At 39.3% G+C, this 20,437-nt stretch overlaps 1 non-coding gene across 1 annotated transcript; it reads right to left on the bottom strand.

Annotated features, from left to right (window-relative positions):
* Positions 1-20,099: 20,099 nt before the first annotated feature.
* Positions 20,100-20,171, bottom strand: TRNAA-UGC (transfer RNA alanine (anticodon UGC)). Its single transcript has one exon. It is a non-coding gene; the product is annotated as a tRNA-Ala (tRNA).
* Between the last annotated feature and the right edge of the window lie 266 nt (positions 20,172-20,437).

The raw sequence follows: 20,437 nt of genomic DNA, 5'->3' as shown, positions 1-20,437 counted from the left end.
TGCCTCAGTGGTAGGTACTGTTACTATGATCTGCATTTTCCTGATGGAGATTACCAGATACAGAGATAAAGAGTAACCTGCTGAATGTCACCCAGCTGTAAGTGATGTTTAAAGCAGTAATGGAAAACTTCACTGTGTTGTATATTTATTCAGTCGGTGGTAAAATTCTGAAATGATTTTGATGAAGGCTATGTGACAAACAGAGCAACAGCAAACTTATGTATGACTTAGCACTGATTGCTTTTGGGGAATGGAGACGTATTAAAAAAAACAGGAAAGCCACTGTCATCCAGTCGACCTTATAGGACAGAGCAGGAGTACCCAAAGGGCTCCCAAGGAGGAGCTGATGGACTCCAACTGCTTGGCCTTTTGGTTACTAACCCAACTCTCGATCACTGTGCAATCAGTGTTCCACTGGTCGGAGCATGGTATATGGAAGTCTAATATTTCGGTAATTTCACTGATGCTTGAAATGTTTCCAGTGTGGAGAAATTTACTAAAAGGAATTTAAGTGGTGCCTTCTTAGCACAGCAGGTAGCCGGTCAGTCTCATAATCTGAGGATCCTGATTTCAAGCCTTAGAGAGAGTACCAAGGTTTTTCTTGTCTCTTCTACCAAACTCTGTTGAAAAAGACATGTAGTAAGAAAAATTGTAACACTGATCAAGTTTTTGAGTACAAAACGCAGATTCCAGAAGTGTCTCCAAGTAATCCTGAGTGATGTGATTATAGGTAGGGAGCAGGACCTGTAATTTTTAACACTCTGCCAAGGAATCCTTAAAAAACTTTATCAATTTCCTTTTGTAGCCAGACAGCTGTTCAGCACGCTGTCTACAGTACAACCTAATACCAAACTCTGGATTAGTTACCTATTGCTACTGTAGGAAATTATCACAAATTTAATGGCTTCAAAAAACACAAATTTATTATTTTCAGTTCTGGAGGTCAGAAGCCTGAAATGGGTCCTAGGGAACTAAACTCAAAATGCTGGCAGAGTTGCATTGTCTCTGGAGACTATGGTAGAGAAGTCAGTCCTTATGGTTCCCGGCATCTGACTCCACTCACACTCTTTTGCTCAAGTCCACGTTATGCTGATCTGTGGTTCTGTAGTCGCACTGCTTTTTCTAACTGTGAACCACCTGTCTACCTCTGATAAGGATCTTGTGACTATATTGGGCCCACCCAGAAAATGCAGGAATTTTTTTCCATCTAAACATCCTTCACTTAATCAAGTGTGCAAAATACCTTTTGCCATGTAAGGTAACAGATTCACAGTTTTTGGATATTAGGATGAGGATAGTTTATAGGGATATAACTACACATGGTACAGTCTTTCTTCTGGTCTGCGAGGATTCACAACTGTCCCACATGTAAAAACATTCACTTCATCCCAGCATCCCCCCAAATAGCAACCCATTACAGCATCAACTCAAAGACCAGAATTCTCATCAGCTCAAAAGTCCTAAATCTTCTATTATCTATATCCTCTAAATAAGTATGGGTGAGGCTCTGGTATAATCCCTCCTGAGATACAATTACTGTTTATCTGTGAATCTGTGAAATTCAACAAACAAATTGTCTGCTCCTCAAAATGCAGTGTGAGACAGGCATAGAGTAAGAGTTTTAGACATTTCGATTAAAGAAGGGAAGAAATTGAAAGACAAAAAGGAGCCACTGGTCCCAAGACGTGTCTAAATCCAGCCAGGTAAATAACATTAGTTATCAAGGCTTGGAGTTAATGCTCTGTGGTTTTATGGCTCTGCCATCAGAGTCATCCTTTCAAAATCATCTTTCCACTTACATGAAAAGTGAAGAGCACATGTTTTTACCAACTTCTGCATTCTGAAATCGATCGAACATGCAATCAAGGTACCTTGAAAAAATTTTTTTACTGGTAATTGAATTGTGAAAGTTGGAAACAAAGAAGAAGGACAAGTAGCTGTAAAATACGGCCTTGGTGATAGAAATAGTGCTGAAGATCGCATGACAGAATTTTGCAAGACCAACGACTTCTTCATTGTACATACCTTTTTTTCACCAACATAAATGGTTACCATACACATGAAACTAACCAGATGGAATACATAGGAATCAAATTGAATAAATCTGTGGAAGGAAATGATGGAGAAGCTGAATATCAACAGTCGGAACAAGGCCGGGGCAGACGGAGGAATAATCGGTGAATTTATTATATGCAAGTTCAAGCTGAAGCTGAAGAAAATTAAAACAAGTCCATGAGAACAAAGTGTGAACTTGAGCATATCCTATGCATATTTTGAAACCATCTCAAGAATAGATACGACACATTGAACACTAATGACCAAGGACCAGAAAAGTTATGGGATGACATCAAGGACATCATACGTGAAGAAAGCAAGAAGTCATTAAAAAGATAGGAAAGACAAAAATGGATGCCAGAAGAGACTCTGAAACTTGCCCTTGAATGTTGTCTAGCTAAAGAGAATGGAGGAAATGATGAAGTAAAAGAACTCCAGGGAAATCTAAACAGAAGTTTTCAAGGGGCAGCTCAGGAAGATAAAGCAAAGAATTATAATGAAATGTGCAAAGTCCTGGTGTTAGAAAACCAAAAGGGAAGAACACACTTGGCTTTTCTCAAGCTCAAAGAGCTGAGGAAAAAATTCAAGTCTCAAGTTGTAATATTGAAGGGTTCTATGGGCAAAATATTGACTGATGCAGGAAGCATCAAAAGAAGATGGAAGGAATACAAAGAGTAAGTATAGCAAAGAAAATTGTACAAATTTCAACCATTTCAGGAGGTAGCATGTGATCAAGAGCCAAGGAGATTGTAAGAACAAGTCTAAGCTGCTCTGAATATATTGAAAGAAAAAACACGTCTCCAGAACTGACAGAATATCAATTGCGATATTTCAAAAAAAAAAAAAGAAAAGCAGATGCAACCCTGAAAGCACTCACTCATCTCTGCCAGAAAATTTGGAAGACAGTTACCTGGTCCACCTGCTAGAAGTGATCCATATTTGTTCCCATTCCAAAGAAAGGTGATCCAATAGAATGCAGAAATTATTGAGCAATATCATTAATAGCACTCAAAAGTAAAATTTTGCTGAAGCTATTTCTAAAATGCTGGCAGCAGTCCATGGACAGGGAACCAACAGAAATTTAAGCCAGATCAAAATACGACATGGAATGAGGGACATCATTGCTGATGTTAGATGGATCTTGGCTGAAAGCAGAGAATACCAGAAAGATGTTCCCCTGTGTTTTATTAACTATGCAAAGACATTTAACTGTGTGGATCATAACAAATTATGGATGGCATTGTGAAAAATGGGAATTCCAGAACATTCAACTGTGTTCATGGAGAACCTGTGCATAGACCAACAGACAGTTGTTTGAACAGAAGAAGGGGATACTGAGTGTTTTAAAATCAGAAGAAGTGTGTATGAAGGTTATATTCTTTCACCATACTTTTTCAATCTCTATGCTGAGCAAATAATACCAGAAACTGTAGTATATGAAGAAACACAGAGCATAAGGACTGAAGAAAGACTCATTAACGACTTTCCATATGCAGATGACACAGCGTTGCTTGCTGAAAGGGGGGGGGGGATCTGAAGCACTTCCTGATGAAAATCAAAGTCCACAGCCTTCAGTATGGATTAAAACTCAATATAAAAAAAGGAAATGAAAAATCCTCACAGCTGGACCAATAAGAGAAGTCATGAAAAGGGAGAAAATAATGAAGCTGTTAAGGATTTCATTTTACTTGGATCCACAATCAACGCCCATGGAAACAACAGTCAAGAAATCAAAAGATGCACTGTGTTGGGCAAATCTGCTGCAAAAGGCCTCTTTAAAGTGTTAAAAAGCAATGATGTCATTTTGAGGAGGACTGAGGTGCACCTGACCCAAGCCATAGTATTTTCAATTACCTCATAAGCATGTGAAAGCTGGACAATGAGTAAGGAAGGCGGAAAAGAACTGATACCTTTGAAATATGATGTTGGTGAAGAATTTTGAATATACTATAGACTGCCAGAAGAAAGAACAAATCTGTCTTGGAAGAAATACAGGCAGAATGTTCCTTAGAAGCAAGGATGGCAAGACTTCATCTCACATATTTTGGGCATGTTTTCAGGAGCGACTTATCCCTGGAGCAGGATATCTAGCTTGGTAAAGCAGGTAGACAAAAAAAGAAGGCCCTCAATGACATAGATTGCCACAGTGGCTGCAACAATGGGCGTAAACAGTCTGGGAAGTGTTTCTTTCTGTTATAACTAGGGTTGCTATGAGTTGGAACTGATTGGACAGCACCTAACAAGAATAACAACAAAGCATGTGTTTCCTTCCGAGTAGTTTTATTGGCCTATTTCGTGTCTATAGAATATTAGGAGTCTGCTACAGGAATTCAGGGGTACATGATTTATTAAGGGAGTGCTCTTCAGGATGGGAGAAGGAAAGAAGCCAAACAATAATGTGCTCTTGGGTGAAGCCTAGAGTTAGCATGACCCATGCGACAGGGGTGCTAGGATGTAAATCCCATAGCACAGTTGTCCTTGAGTCAAGGGGTTTGAAATTTTGCACCTTCTATTCCCTCCAGTCAGTCATTGGCTGCTGCTGGAAATGGAGTGGTGGCATAATCTACCAGATGACTCCAAACCAAGGGCAATTTACTGGAGAAGGTAATACAGATAAACCATGGGGTGGTTGGGTCCAGTGGTTGTAAAAAGAAAATGGGAAAATAGTTTTTTGAAGTGCCAAGATCATGTACTGTGGTTATTTGGTGCTGTCAAGTTGATTTTGACTCATAGTGACCCTATACAAAACAAAATGAAACACTGCCTGGTCCTGTGCCATTCTCACAAGCAGTGTTATGCTTGAACCCGATATTGTAGCCACTGTGTCAATCCATCCCAGTGAGGGTCTTCCTCTTTTTTAATGACCCTCTATTTTACCAAGACTGATGTCCTTCTCCAGGAACTGGTCCCTCCTGATAACACGTCTAAAGTATGTGAGACCGAATCTAGTCATCCTTCCTTCTAAGGAGCATTCTGGCTGTAGTTTTTCCAAGACAGATTTGTTCTTTCTTCTGCCAGTTCATGGTATAGTCAATATTCTTGGCCAACACCATAATCAAAGTCCTCAATTCTTCTTCGATCTTCCTTATTCATTGTCCAGCTTTTGTATGCATAGGAGGCGACTGAAAACACCTCGGCTTGGGTCAGGTGTACCTTGGTCTTCAAGGTGACATTTTTGCTTTTTAACACTTTAAAGAATTTTTTTGTAGCAGTTTTGCCCAGTGCAATCCATCATTTGATTTCTTGATTGCTGCTTCCATCAGTGTTGATTGTGGGTCCAGGTAAAATGAAGTCCTTGACAACTTCAATAGTTTCTCCATTTATTATGATTTTGCTTACTGGTTCAATTATGAGGATTTTTTGTTTTCTTTACATAGAGAGGTAGGCTATAGTCTTTGATCTTCATCAGTAAGTACTTTAAAACCCCTTGGCTTTCAGCTAGCAAGGTTGTTTCATCTGCATATCTCAGGTTGTTAAGTAGTCTTCCTCCAATCCTGATGCCAAGTTTTGAGTGTGCTTAGTAATCACTTGTTACCCTTTCCAGTGTCATTGAAGAGCAAGACAGAAAAAGAAAGATTGAAAGAAGGGAGAAAGAACAGGCTGGATAGTTTCAATGGAAATTTCTTTAGGTTGATGAGCAGAGTTTGAAGTATGGAACCACCTGTGTTTACCAAGAAGCAAAGCTTCTTCCTGTTTTACCTATTCCTCCCATGTCTTGCCCTTCTCCTACTCTACCAATCATTCACCATCTCTTGAAATTGGATCCCATTTTCAGACATGGATAGCAACTGAATCCATATAATTTTGCCTGTGTGGATAATATTGAGTAAGTTAAGACAGTATTTGAAAACACAGGAGCCTTGATAATATTTTTAGGAATGACTGAAAAAGCCTTTACAGGTAGAGGAAAGTGCTGAAGTGAAAGACCATTGGACTGGAAGATCTAAAGATCCTGGATTTCAGCGGCTTTAGTTAACTTTGCATAATTACTTTCTTATAAAAGAGGTGCATTACAAGGCGTAGGATTCTAATGGAACTGGGTAGTACATCTATACAACACAGAACTATGTGGTTTTTGTTTGTTTTAAGTCTGTATCTATGTTTAGGAGCCCTGGTTGCTCAGTGATTAAGGTGGCAGCGCTTCCGTAAAGATTAAAACAACAGAAGCAAACCCACTGCTGTCGAGTCCTACTCATAGGTACCCCTTAGGGTTTCCAATACTGTCAACCTTTACAGAAGCAGAGTTCCGCATTTTTCCTCCTGTGGAAGCCAATGTCAGTTTCGGGCCGCGGAGCTTTACAGTTAGTGGTCAATAGATTTAACCGCTGTGCCAGGCCTGGAAACCCTACCGAGTAAATCTTCCAAATCCTTATGAATCGGAACGGACTCGACAGCAAATGGTAGGTTTTGACACTTTTTACTTATTTTGGCAAATACAATCAAGGTGTATGCATACATATTTTTATCATCCCCTCCCTTATTTACTTGTTCCTTGGGTCTTTATGAGTCAGAACGGACTCGACAGCGAGGAGTATGGTTTGGTTTTGAGGTCTTACACGAAGTGCTTAGAGAAGTTTTGTGTATTTTATTTAAAATAATAAAAAAAAAAGGAACTGAAATTCAGTGAGAATACCTAGGAACTGTTGGAATAAATTCCATTATGCTACATGCTTTCGCACTTAATATCCATTTCTGCTTTGATATTACGTATTATGTGTGTGGGGGGGGGGATGAGGAATGTTTTTAATCACAAGAAATGTGAGAAAGTTCTGTAGAAAAAGAATCAGTACACTGTACGAGGAAGGTTTCTGTGTGGCGCGGGAGGTTTGGGCTCGGTACCTATTGGTAATGGAAAGGTGGCCAGTTGGAATTCACTCAGCGGCACCATGGAAGAAAAATTCTGGGCATCTGTTTCCTTATGAATTGTTGCTCGGTATCCACATGTCGCTATGAGTGGGAATCGATTTGACGGCACTGGGTTTGGTTTTGGTTTTTTTATGGAGATGTTACCGACTCAAGGTGACTCCATGTGTTGGCTGAAATCTTAACATACGCAGAAGGCCAGGCCTTTACTACCGCTGGAACGAACAATCTAGGTTAGCACTCTAGCGCATTTATGCCCCTTTGGTTCCATTAAAGGTGAAATCCAAGAAACCGCGCCCACTACCTTGGAGTCTATTCAGAGCTGTAACCTTTGCAGAAGTAGACTGCCAAGTCTTTCACCCGCAGAGCGCAGTGGTGGGTTCCAGCCAGAGATCTTTTTAGCTGGCAGCTGAGCACTTAACCAGTGTACCACCAGGTTTCTCCATAAAGACTGAAGCCTAGGAAACCCTACTGAGCAGCAGTTCTCCTCTGTTTACACGTGGGGTCTCCATGAGTCAAAAGCAACCTTCATGGGAACAGGAACACCCATCCAGAACAACAACGGAATTTCTTACCTTCCCCCATTCCAGTTTCGTGTTTTCCTTCTATCTCCCACAGTGAGAGCCCTGGTTTAGGAGAACCTCAATATGTGTACTCATTTACTGAAGCTTAAAACTTACACGAAGTAATATCAGAATTGCTACACCCATAGCACTATTAAAAACAAAAACAAAACTCAGCTAAGTAGAGTTTTATATTTGAGTTTTTTTTTTCTTACAATGAGGATGAAACATTGTGTAAAACATTTTCTTGAATCAGTTCTCTCTTTTTTCTCATATATGGACATGTAATTCCTTTGAAATATTTTAGATGTGTTCCATCTGCATTCATATTTAGAGCATTCTCACACACACACTTGACTTAGTTTTATTTATTTATTTGCCTGTGTGAAATATTAATATCTTTCCAAGACTCAAAAGGATACAGAAACTTACATTCAGACAAGTTACAAAAGAATGTTATATCCCAGGACTCAGCCAGGTGATGGGAAGAATGGAAGAAGGTTCCGGGCAGTCTGGTGGAAGACCACCGACCAGGAAAAATGTCTTTCTTTCTAGCACTAAGACATCCTTCTCTTGGTATATCGGTGTCTGAGAGGGTGCAGTGTAGGGAGTTTGGAAACAGGAAAGCTGACCATGAGGTAATTTTATCTTAACAACAGTCCTCTAAGATTAGGCCAACAGTCATGCTGATTCCTCTGAAATATTGTTTTTACCCGGGGTATACCTCAGTGGAAGAGTGCGTGCTTAGCATGCAAGAGGTCCTGGGTCCGATCCCTAGTACCTCCATCCTTCTTTCCTGTCAAAGCCTAGTCATTCATCGTCTTAGTCTCAGAAAGTTGCTTCTTTCTTAATCTGACTCATTTTGTCCTTGGTGTTTCAATCTTTACTGACTTGTCGGGACATTGGTGCTCTCATAAAGTTCTTTGGTGTCATTCTTATTCATGCATTCTCTCCAAGCACTCTCATTACTCACTGGTATATGGGCCACCAGCTGCACATCCCAAAGACTAAGCAGACTGTTAAGACGATTTGGGAAACCATCGAGTGTCAAGAAGACAGAGAATTCGAAAGAAGTGAAACCTGTTCCAACGCTTGGGAAATACCATTGTTCCTTCTTTGGGATGGACAGTAGAAAATTCTGAAATAATGTTAGGTGAAGAAGAATTCATTCCTGCCAAAGAGGAGAGCCATTCTCTCATCCTATTTTGTCTTCTGCCGTGTTCTATGATGTTCAGAAGTAGATGTTCAACCCAGATTTGAGCTGGGGATGCAAAGACCCACCACCCTGTCTTGCCTACCTCTCATTCATGGTCATCGATATGGAGCAGAAATAAGCCATCGAAGTGCATAGCAGCTTCTTTGTCTACCTGACCTGAGTGAACTCAGTGTCTGGATGTGGTTGGGGGAGTCCCACCTTTGAAGAAGCTACAAAACAGAAATGGAGTACAAATCCTAAACACTCAAGGGTCAAAAGAGGGGAGAACAGTCACATTAACCCAAAGACCTCAGATAAGGTCTACATTGTTTCAGGACAGTTGCCACATCCTTGTTGAATGATCTTAGTTTCCTTATAAACATTTTCAATTGTTGAGCTGAGAATAAAAATAACCTTGATGAATCAATGTAAATTTGATCCTGCAGTCCAGAAGTTGAACTAAAAGGCTTCTTTGTGTTTTTCCCTAAACCTGGAGAAAATCCTATAGAGAGACCTTGTAGAGGAAGGCTCAAAGGTGAAAAAAGGCTAGTTTGTCCATAGGAAAGCGGGAATCGGTTATGATAGTGGAGGTGAGAATCCAAGAGACTGGAGACCTTTCATAATGCATCATCCCCTTTTCTCTTCTTTCCAAAAGCTGCAACTATCCACCTTCTATCCTTCTGTCACAGGCCACCCCTAAGCCCATTTTGAGGTCACCTACTTGACTTGCAAAGGACTCACCTACTTTGCTTCTGCACCGGTACTAACCAAAAAAACCAAAACCAAACAAAAAAAACGACCTGATACCATCAAGTGAATTCCGAGTTATAACGACCCTATCCATTGGCCTTCCAAAAACTGATAGATTTAAACTGCTGTCCTTACAGTTAGCAGCCAAACTATTAACCACCAACACCGGGTCCACACCTACATTTAAAAAAAAAAAAAAAAAGTTGCCTTTGAATCAATTCCAACTCATAGGGACCCTACAGGATAGAGTAGAACTACCCCCAAAAGTTTCAATGGATTGGGTAATTGATTTGAACTACTGACCTTTTGGTTAGCAGACTGAAGGCTTAACTATTGCTCTTCCAGGGATAGGACTGAGGAAAAGGTGCCTGAGTATGTAGTTATTATTGATTGTACAGAGTTTCTGACTTTCTGTGGCTACAGTCCCCCTCTTTAGACTCCTTTTGAGCTAAGAGCAGTATGTGAAGTGTAGAGGAGCCAGATAGAATTCTTTAGGAAAAAGTTCATTTTCAGTAGATTTCATCTAAGTGTAGAAATACGTGGAACGAACACACAAGAATTTGTTTTGTTTTACTCTTTGCATTTCAAGCAAAATCTAACAAATTTCATCAGTTGTGGTGGTGATTAATCTCAAAGCAGCTGGGTCATCTGATATTACTCTCAACTCTGTTCCTACCACATCCGTACACAGAAATTGGGAGATCTCTGTTGGTGCAATTTCCTCATTCATTCCAGAGAGGCCAATTCTGAAAGATGAGCTGTCACCCAGATGAACATTTTTCTTAGTTCTCTATTGTCTTTATTTTCAGTCACACCAAGGCCTGTTTTCAGACTACAACACTCTAGCACATACACTAGGTGTCTTCTGGCTTCTCTAGCCTTCCTAACCTTGTTTCCCACATGGAAATTCAAATTACTTATACATATTTATTTTACTTCCCTGTTTAGCTGATTTGTTGGCAGAAAACTGCCCTGATATCATGAAAGATGAGAAGATATCTATTCAAGATGCTCATCAAACTCCATGTAAGGTAGATCTCAAAAGAAAGTTGCAAAGACATATTATAATCAAACTTGCCAAAACCAGAGATAAAGAGAGAATTTTAAGAGTGGCTAGGGATAGATGAAAACTCACCTAAAAACGGAGGGTCAATAAGAATAAGCTCAGACTGCTCTGCAGAAACCACGCAGGCACAAAGTCAAAGGGATAACTTATATAAAGTGTTGAAGGAAAAAAATTGTCAACCAAGAATCAAAATTTGAGGGACAGCAAAACTGTCTCTCAAATATGAAGGAGAAATTAGGACATTTTTAGATAAACAGAAGTTTAGGGAATTTATAAAATCCAAACCAAAACCAAAACTACAAGAACTACAAAAGGAGATCTCCGGTTAGAAAATCAATAATATCAGATAACGACCCAAGACTAGAACACAGGACAGAGTATCCAGTAGTCAACCCAGATAGGGAAATGAGAAAAATAAATCAAGATAAAAAAAATACACAAAACAGGGAAAAAATTATGTCATTTATGTTGAAGAAGACAACATTAAATCAATATACAGGGATTAAGAAATGCAGTCATAGATCTTTCATATGAAGAGGAAGTCAAGATGACATAAAGCAATAAAAATTAGGGTTAAACTAAGAAAAATAGGGGTAAATATTAAGGTAACCCCAAAGGAGACTAGCAATCCTACTCATAAAAATAAAACACATAGAAAAAAATTAAGTCTCAGCAAAATCAAAATCAACAACAACAAATAAGAGGAAAAGACAATATATAAAGATAAACTACTCGGCACAAAAAATTAAGTGGGAAAAAGAAACTGTCAGCAACACACACAAAAAAAGACATCAAAATGACAGCACTAAACACATAAAAAAACAAAAAAAAAACACATACCTATCCATAATTACGCTGAATGTAAATGGAGTAAATGCACCAACAAAGAGACAAAAAAGTGACAGAATGGATGAAAAAACATGATCTGTCTATATATTGCCTACAAGAGACACACCTTAAACTCAGAGACACAAACAAAAACTCAAAGGATGGAAAAAATATATCAAGCAAACAACAGTCAAAAAAGAGCAGGAGTGCCAATATTAACTTCTGACAAAATAGACTTTAAAGTTAAATCCCCCACAAAGGATAAGGAAAACGAAAACCAAACGAAACCCACTACGGCTGAGTTGATTCCAGCCCATAGTGGCCCTATAGAACAGAGAAGAACTGCCCCACAGAGTTTCCGAGGGGGTCCTGGTGGATTCGAACTGCCAACCTTTGGTTAGCAGCCATAGCTCTTAACCACTACACCACCAGGGTTTCCCACGATGAGGAAGGACACTATATAATGATTAAATGGACAATATACCAGGAGGATAAAACCCTATTTCGTATTTATGCACCCAATGACAGAGCTTCAAGATACATTAAACAAACTCTAACAGCATTGAAAATTGAGATAGACAGCTCCACAATAATAACAGTAGTACAATAATAGTAGCAGACTTCAATACACCACTTTCAGTGAAGGACAGAATATCCAGAAGGTAGCTCAATAAAGACATGGGAGAGCTAAACCCCACAATCAACCAACTTGACCTCATAGACATATACTGAACACTCCGCCCAACAGCAGAAACCCTGGTGGCATAGTGGTTAAGTGCTACAGCTACTAACCAAAGATTTGGCAGTTCAAATCTGCCAGAAGCTCCTTGGAAACTCTATGGAGCAGTTCTACTCTGTCCTATAGGGTTGCTATGAGTTGGAATTGGCTCAATGGTACTAGGTTTGCCACCCAACAGCAGTCAAGTATACTTTCTTTTCCAGGGCGGATGCAACATTCCTTAGAATAGACCACATATTAGGTCATAAGGCAAGCCTTGGCAGAATCCAAAACATCGAAATATTACAAAGCATTTTCTCTGACAATAAGGCCATAAAAGTAGAAATCAATAAAAGAAAAAGCAGGGAAAAGAAATCAAACACTTGGAAACTGAATAATACCCTGCTCAAAAACCACTGAGTTGTAGAAGACATTAAGGATGAAATAAATTCATGGACTCCAATGAGGATGAAAACACTTCCTATCAGAACCTTAGGGACACAGCAAAAGCAGAGTTCAGAGGTAAATTTACATCAATAAATGCACACATGCAAGAAGAAGAAAGGGTCAGAATCAAAGAATTGTCCCTACAACCTGAACAAATAAAGCAAAAAAAAAAGAAACCCTCAGGCACCAGAAGAAAGCAAGTAATAAAAATTAAAGCAGAATTCAATGAAATAGAAAACAGAAAAACAATTGAAAGAGTTAACAAGACCAAAACTGGTTCTTTAAAAAAATTAACAAAACTTATAAGCCATTGGCCAAACTGAGAAAAGAAAAGCAGGAGAGGAAGCACATAACCTGAATAAGAAATGAGATGGCAATATCACAGCAGAACTCAACTGAAATTAAAAGAATCATATGAGATTACTGTGAAAAATTGTGCTTCAACAAATTTGAAAACCTAGAAAAAATGGATGAATTTCTAGAAACACACTATCTACCTAAACTAACACAAACAGAGGAAGAACAACTAAACAAACCCATAACGAAAGAACAGATTGAAAAGGTAATTAAGAAACACTCAGGGAAAAAAAAAAACCCTGGCCCTGATGGCGCCACTGCAGGTTTCTACCAAACTTTCAGAGAAGAGTTAACACTACTTCTACTGAAGGTATTTCAGAGCATAGAAAAGGACGGAATACTGCCACACTCATTCTGGGAAGCCAGCATACCCCTGATACCAAAACCAGGTAAAAACACCACACACACACACAAAAAAAAATTACAGACCTATATCCCTCATGAACTTAGATGCAAAAATCCTCAACAATATTCTAGGCAATAGATTCAACAACATATCAAAAAAATAATTCACCATGACCAAGGGGGATTCATACCAGGTATGCAGCGATGGTTCAGCATTACAAAAACAATTAATGGGATCCATCATATAAATAAAACAAAAGACAAGAACCACATGAACTTATGAATTGATGTGGAAAAGGCATTTGACAAAGTCCAACATGGGTTCATGATAAAAACTCTCAGCAAAATAGGAATAGAGGGAAAATTCCTGAACATTATAAAGGGCATTTATTTCTACAAAGCCAACAGCCAACATCATCCTAAATGGAGAGAGTCTGAAAGCATTCCCCTTTGGATCAGGAAACAGACAAAGATGCCCTTTATCAACACTCTTATTCAACATTGTGCTGGAGGTCCCAGCCAGAGCAATTAGGCTAGATAACGAAATAAAGGGAATCCAGATAGGTAAGGAAGTAGTGAAAGTATCTCTATTTGCAGATGACATGGTCTTATACACAGAAAACCCTAAAGAATCCTCAAGAAAACTACTGAGACTAATAGAAGAGTTCAGCAGAGTATTAGGATACAAGATAAACATACAAAAATCAGTTGGATTTCTCTGCACCAACAAAAAGAACATTGAAGAGGAAATCACCAAATGGGTACCATTTACAGTAGCACCCAAGAAGATAAAATACTTAAGAATAAATCTAACCAGAAATGTAAAAGACCTATAGAAAGAAAACTAGAAGACACTACTGCAAGAAATCAAAAGAGACCTACATAAGTGGAAAAACATGCGCTGCTCATGGATAGGAAGACTGAACATTGTAGAAATGTCTATACTGACAAAAGTGATGTATAAATGCGATGCAATTCTGATCCCAATTCCAACAGCATTTTTTAATGGGATGGAGAAACAAATCACCAACTTCATATGGAAGGGAAAGAGTCTCCAGATAAGTTACATCTTACTGAAAAAGAAGAACAAAGTGGGAGGCCTCCAACTACCTGATTTTAGAACCTATTACACCGCCACAGTAGTCAAAACAGCCTGGTAATGCTACAACAACAGATACATAGACCGATGGAACGGAACTGAGAACCCAGACATAAATCCATCCACATAAGAGCAGCTGACATTTGACAAAGGCCCAAAGTCAGTTAAATAGGGAAAAGACAGTTTCCTTAACAAATGGTGCTGGCATAACTGGATATCCATCTGCAAAAAAATGAAACAAGATGCATACCCCACACCAGCCACAAAAATGAACTCAAAATAGATCAGAGGCTTAAATATAAAATCTGAAATGATAAAGATCTTGGAAGAAAAAATAGGGACAATGCTAGGAGCCCTAATACATGGCATAAGCAGTATACAAATCATTACTAACAATGCAAAAACAGCAGAAGAGAAACTAGATAACTGGGAGTTCCTGAAAATCAAACACCTATGCTCAACCCAAGACTTCACCAAAAGAGTAAAAAGATTACCTACAGACTGGGAAAAAGTTCTTAGCTATGACATTTCTGATCAGCGCCTGATCTCTAAAATCTACATGATACTGCAAAAACTCAACAACAAAAAGACAAGTAACCCAATCAAAAAATGTGCAAAGGGTATGAACAGGCACTTCACTAAAGAAGACATTCAGGGAGCTAAGAGATACATGGGGAAATCCTCAAGATCATTAGCGATTAGAGAAATGCAAATCAAAACCACAATGAGCTTCCATCTCACTCCAACAAGGCTGGCATTAATCCAGAAAACACAAAATCATAAATGTTGGAGAGACTGTGGAGAGGCTGGAACACTTATACACTGCTGATGAGAAGCTAAAAAGTTACAACCACTTTGGAAATAAATTTGGTGCTTCCTCAAAAAACTAGAAATAGAACTACCATATGATCCAACAGTCACACTCCTTGGAATATATCCTAGAGAAATAAGAGCATGTTACACGAAAAGACATATGCACACCCATGTTCTTTTCAGCACTGTTTACCAAGTGATCAGATTGACTGTGAAGGAACAGAGGAAGCAGCTATTCTTTACATAGGCAACTGACAATATCAACGGACAGTATTAATTCAGTGGAATATGACAGCAGTAAAAAATAACGACTTCCTATTCCTTTTGTGGATTGATCCTTTTATCATTAAGCTATCTCTGTCCCTGTTAATATTTTGTTCTGCAGTTTTCATTATGTAATATAAATATAGCCACTTGTGTTTTCTCTTGATTGTTTGTATGGTATATCTTTTTAAAAATTCTCTTTAATTTCTACCTAACTATATAGTTACATGGGGAAACCCTGGTTGTGTAGTGGCTAAGTGCTTCGGCTGCTAACCAAGAGGTCAGCAGTTCAAATCTGCCAGGCACACCTTGGAAACTCTATGGGGTAGTTCTACACTGTCCTATAGGTTCGCTATGAGTCAGAATCGACTTGATGGCAGCGGGTTTGGTTTTGGAATATAGTTACATATATGAAATGAGTTCCTTGTAGACAACTTATACAGGCAGTCCCCAGGTTATACACCTCTGATTTCAGGAGAACTCCTTTTGCCCTTTTGTGTTGGGTATATTTGCTCTCACTTTGAAATGACTGAGTCCATCCTACTCCACCAAATTTTTCACCACAATCACATTTACATGCTGCCTGTACAGCTTTTAAATCATTGAAAAGGCTTCTAGCCTTTTCTTGCACTAAAAGAAGCCTAAATAAGAACCATAGGCACTTGTTTTGACTTACCTACAAATTTTTTAAAACATTTTTATTGTGGTGTATGTGAAGGTTTACAAATCAAGTCAGTCTCTCATAAAAATTTATATACACCATGCTATATACTCTGGAAACCCTGGTGGCATAGTGGTAAGTACTACAGCTGCTACACCAAAGGGTAAGCAGTTCAAATCCTCCAGGTGCTCCTTGGAAACTCTATGGGGCAGTTCTACCCTGTCCTGTAGGGTTGCTATGAGTTGGAATCAACTCGGCACCGGGTTTTTTTTTTTATATACTGCTAGTTTTTCTTCCCCTTAATGAGACAGCACATTCCTTTCTCCCCTGTATTTCCATGCCCATTCTGTCAGCTTCTGTCCCCCTCTGCCTTCTTATCTCCCCTTCAGACAGGAGCTGCCCATATAGTCTCATGTGTCTACTTGATCCAGGAAGCTCACTCCTCACCAGTACCATTTTGTATCTTATACTCCAGTCCAATCCCTGTCTGAAGAGTTGGCTTTGGGAATGGTTCCTGTGTTGGGCTAACAGGTCTGCAGACCATGATCTGTGGGGTCCTTCTAGTCTCAGCCAGACCATTAAGTCTGGTCTTTTTAGGAGAATTTGAGGTCTGCATCCCACTTCTCTCCTACTTCTTCAAGGATTCTCTGTCGTGTTCCCTGTTAGGGAAGTTATTGGTTGTAGCTAGGCAACATCGAGTTTTTCTGTTCTCAAGCTGATGTTTATCTACAGATTTGAATTAAAGACTTAAACACACAGTTAGGAATGGCTACCATTTCTTTTCTCTTCTGGTTTTCTTCAGAGCTAAGAGCAGGAAGAGAGTAGTGAAGAAACAAAGCTTCCAGAATAGGTAACTAGGGTAAAATGAAGGGCTTTTATGTAAGAGAAATAATTGAGAGTAGAATAAAGATTGCGAGAACAAGGACTTGAACCCTGAACCCTCAGATTAAAAGTCTCGTACTCTACCAACTGAGCTACCCAGGCCTATGTATATGGTATTTCTGACTACCTCCTTTAGGTTTTTATATGGCAGTTGCAATGCACTAGCTGCTCTTTCGTAATCCTGTGGTGGCCTTCTCTGTGCTACAGGTTCTCTATGAGTCAGAATTGACTCGATGGTAGCAGGTTTGTTTTTTGGCTATATGTGGCCAATTGGTTTCTTATTTCAAGTGTTCAGATAGTTTTCTTTGAATTCTCTTTGTTGGGAAGAATATTTTGTTTGAAAGAGGTGCTGTCATTCATCGTATCATTGCTCTTCCTTCTGTCTTTGCCTTGTATCTCTTTAGATTTTAATAATCAGAGTGGTGACCCCTAAACAAATCACTGCCAGTTCATGATCATACGGCTAGACAAGGAGGACTTCATTATTTGCCAAATGTTGTGATTTTATCCCTTTGTTCTTATTTCCCGACCTGCACCTATTTTTCTGAAAGCAACATGAATGCTGCTCTTCTTCTTTTCCCTCTGCATTGCCTTGTACCTCTTTCTTGCAGCTTTGGGAAACAGGAGAAAAGAGCAAGAGAATTCGAAGACCTACGAGAATGTACAATAACGATACAGATGCAAAGAAGCCTGGATTTAATATTCTACATTTCTGTACTTGCCTTTCTTGATGATGCACCTTGCCTACCAATGTGAGCCACTCCTTCTCAGTTTCTTTCTCTCCTTCCTCTTCCTTCTTCACGTCTTTATGCACTGTTTCCTGCCACATTCAAAGAAAAAAGGGTATTTATCTTGAGGAATTAATGTACATTATTACATATCTTCCAGAGTATGACCCAAGAGAGTTCATTAGTCTTGACCTAAACCTGGGGAAAATAATGTACAGGGAATCTGGGAACAAATGGGGAAGTTTTGTTGTGAAGGAATGACTAACCTCTCTGGGGAGGAAAGACAGAGTATTTCCTCTGGGAAAAGAGTATTGTTTACTTCTAAAAAAAAATCTCAGTACTTCCAAGAAACCAAGGCTATTTGAAAACTAAGAGAATTTGTAATTGCTGTAGTTTAGTTATTTGTGGATTTCTCTTTTCTCCTAGTCTATGGCCTTATAAGGCATAGTTGGGGGTGGGTCACACATAAGTGCCTTGGATTCCTTTGTAGATCAATACCAAGACACTTCAGGGATGACTTTTAAGCAAAGCACCTCAGAGGTTAGCATTTCAATGAGAGAAGGACCCCTCCCAGCTATTTTGGCTCTCTTCTCCCACTTGAAGTAGCTTGGAAGTCACCCAATTGCACATCAGACCTCTAAACCTCTCACCAAGTAAGGTAAGAAGGACCCACTATTTAGTTCTATCTCCGTGTCGGGTGATTCTTCTACTTGTTGATAGAGGATGAAGTTGTTAAAATCCATGTTACAAATGGATTAAAATACAATTTTTTCCTGGCTTTAAAAATAGGCATTTCTGACAGGGGAAGCTCTTGTTTGAGCTTCCAGACCATTCTCCTTGGGGCATTGCCATCTTATCTTTGAGGCAGGAGAGGCCTGAACATACTAACCTTTGGAGCTCCTTCTTCTCATGCTGTCATCTGCACCCCTTTATCGAAGAGTTTACTTCTTGGCTTGTATTTCTCCACCCAAAGTATCATTATTATCAGTGACTTAGAGAAGAACACCCTGGAAGAAATCCATCACTCCTGATCATTGCAAAGTTTATTAATGCTATGTAATTGTTTTCAGTGGTTTCAGCTGCTACTTGATTCCTTTTTGAATGTCGTTAAGTTTTCTTTCAATTTCAAAGTTAAGCATTTGAAAACAGAAACCACATGCTCCCCAGCAACACTTTCCTTTCAGATTTGGCCTACTTTTTTAGTGTATCAGTCCTGTGGCCCAAAGGATAAGGTCTCTGATTCCAGGTCAGATATTGAGGGTTGGAACCCCTTCTTAGTGCCTTACTTCTGGTTTGGCAAGAAGTAGAAGCTTCTTGAAATGGCTTCCAATTGAGAGTGTTTGTTATAGGAAACAGAAGCAACAGAGATGCCTCTATCTATTTTTACCCTTCTCTGCTCTCTTTCTCCTCACCCCTCTACATAGTCCTTTGGATGCATCTCCCTCAAAATCTTTGGTGTGGTGTGAAATGAATATCTTATGTGACTTTATTTAAAGTTCTAAAGACAAGAAAGTGGAATTCTGTAGCCAAATATAAGAAATGTAGAAGGGAAGGAATTTTAATAGGGTACTGGCCACTGCTCATATATCATTTTAATTTAGCTAGGTGTGTGTGCAGTGTGGGATATTTTCTACAACATGGTATTTGAAATTCTCCAATGAAAGTCATTTTACGATGAATGAGAATAACTGCTCTGCTAAAACCAGGAGTGGCACAAGAAACTTTTAAGACCTTAAAGCTAATCTACTCCCAAATTGAACTATTGTGGCCAGTGATACCGTCGGTCGCTAAAATTTGGATTATAGTTGCAATGTTCATGTTGAATATCTCTGTGTGTCTTGAGCGCTGTTGTTTGGGTTGTCCAATGTCCTCTAATCACTCATCCCCCATTGACCGCTCTGTTAAAGATTGCAATAGAGGGCCATTTCAACCCATTGAGACTGAGTCAATTCTGACTCCTAAAGTCCATATTGGGCAGAGAGAACTGCCCCATAGGGTTTCCAAGCAGAGGCTGAAGGACCGGAACTGTCCACCTTTTGGTTAGCAGACGAACTCTTAACCACGGTGCCACTAAGGGCCAGAAAATCAGCTGGAAACTTTCCTCTAGTCTGACTTTCAATGATTAAAAGCATTAAGGGGTTTTCGGAGGGCCATTTCCTTTTCTCCTTTCTCTCTGTCCTTCTTCTTCTACCTTGATTATCCATGATATGCTAACTAAAACTGAATATTAATTGATTACATGTTCTGGTGAAAGTCTTCTTGCCTTGGTGCAAGGGCTGGTTCCTTCTCTGTCTCTTCCTTCTTGTCTCCCTTCTGCTGACATCCTGCCCAGGGAGACGTTAAGCCCCAACAAGTATAAATGGAAGAACACTAAAAGCAACTGTTTGGACCATTGTCTTTCTTTTCCTGTGAGCAGAACAAACATGATAAAGGAAATTAGAGGTTGAGGTTGCTAAATGGTGAAGTGGAGGTGCCAGGAATTGAACCAGGGACCTTGTACATGCAAAGCACATGCTCTACCACTGAGCTACACCCCCTGAAGACTGACTAGCTTGATGATGACTTTTCTTTTCATAAAAGCATACTGATAATTTTCTGTGTGGTTCCTTCTTCCCATCCCCCCCAAAACAAAACAAAACTTTGCCTAGAATAAGACCAACACACTAAAATAAATAAATGAAACCACAGGGTTAAATTCCACACTTTCTGGAATTAGTAGTGTGGATACTGTCTAGTGGTGATAGATGGAGAAGGTTAACTGGATTGTTGTTTGAATAACCTTTTCTGGTCCTAGGATCTTTCC

Source organism: Loxodonta africana, chromosome 1 (assembly GCF_030014295.1).
Source record: "Loxodonta africana isolate mLoxAfr1 chromosome 1, mLoxAfr1.hap2, whole genome shotgun sequence".
In the NCBI taxonomy this organism is placed as follows: domain Eukaryota; kingdom Metazoa; phylum Chordata; class Mammalia; order Proboscidea; family Elephantidae; genus Loxodonta; species Loxodonta africana.
Note: the sequence above shows the minus strand (reverse complement) of the source record. Positions and strands in the feature narration are given on the sequence as shown.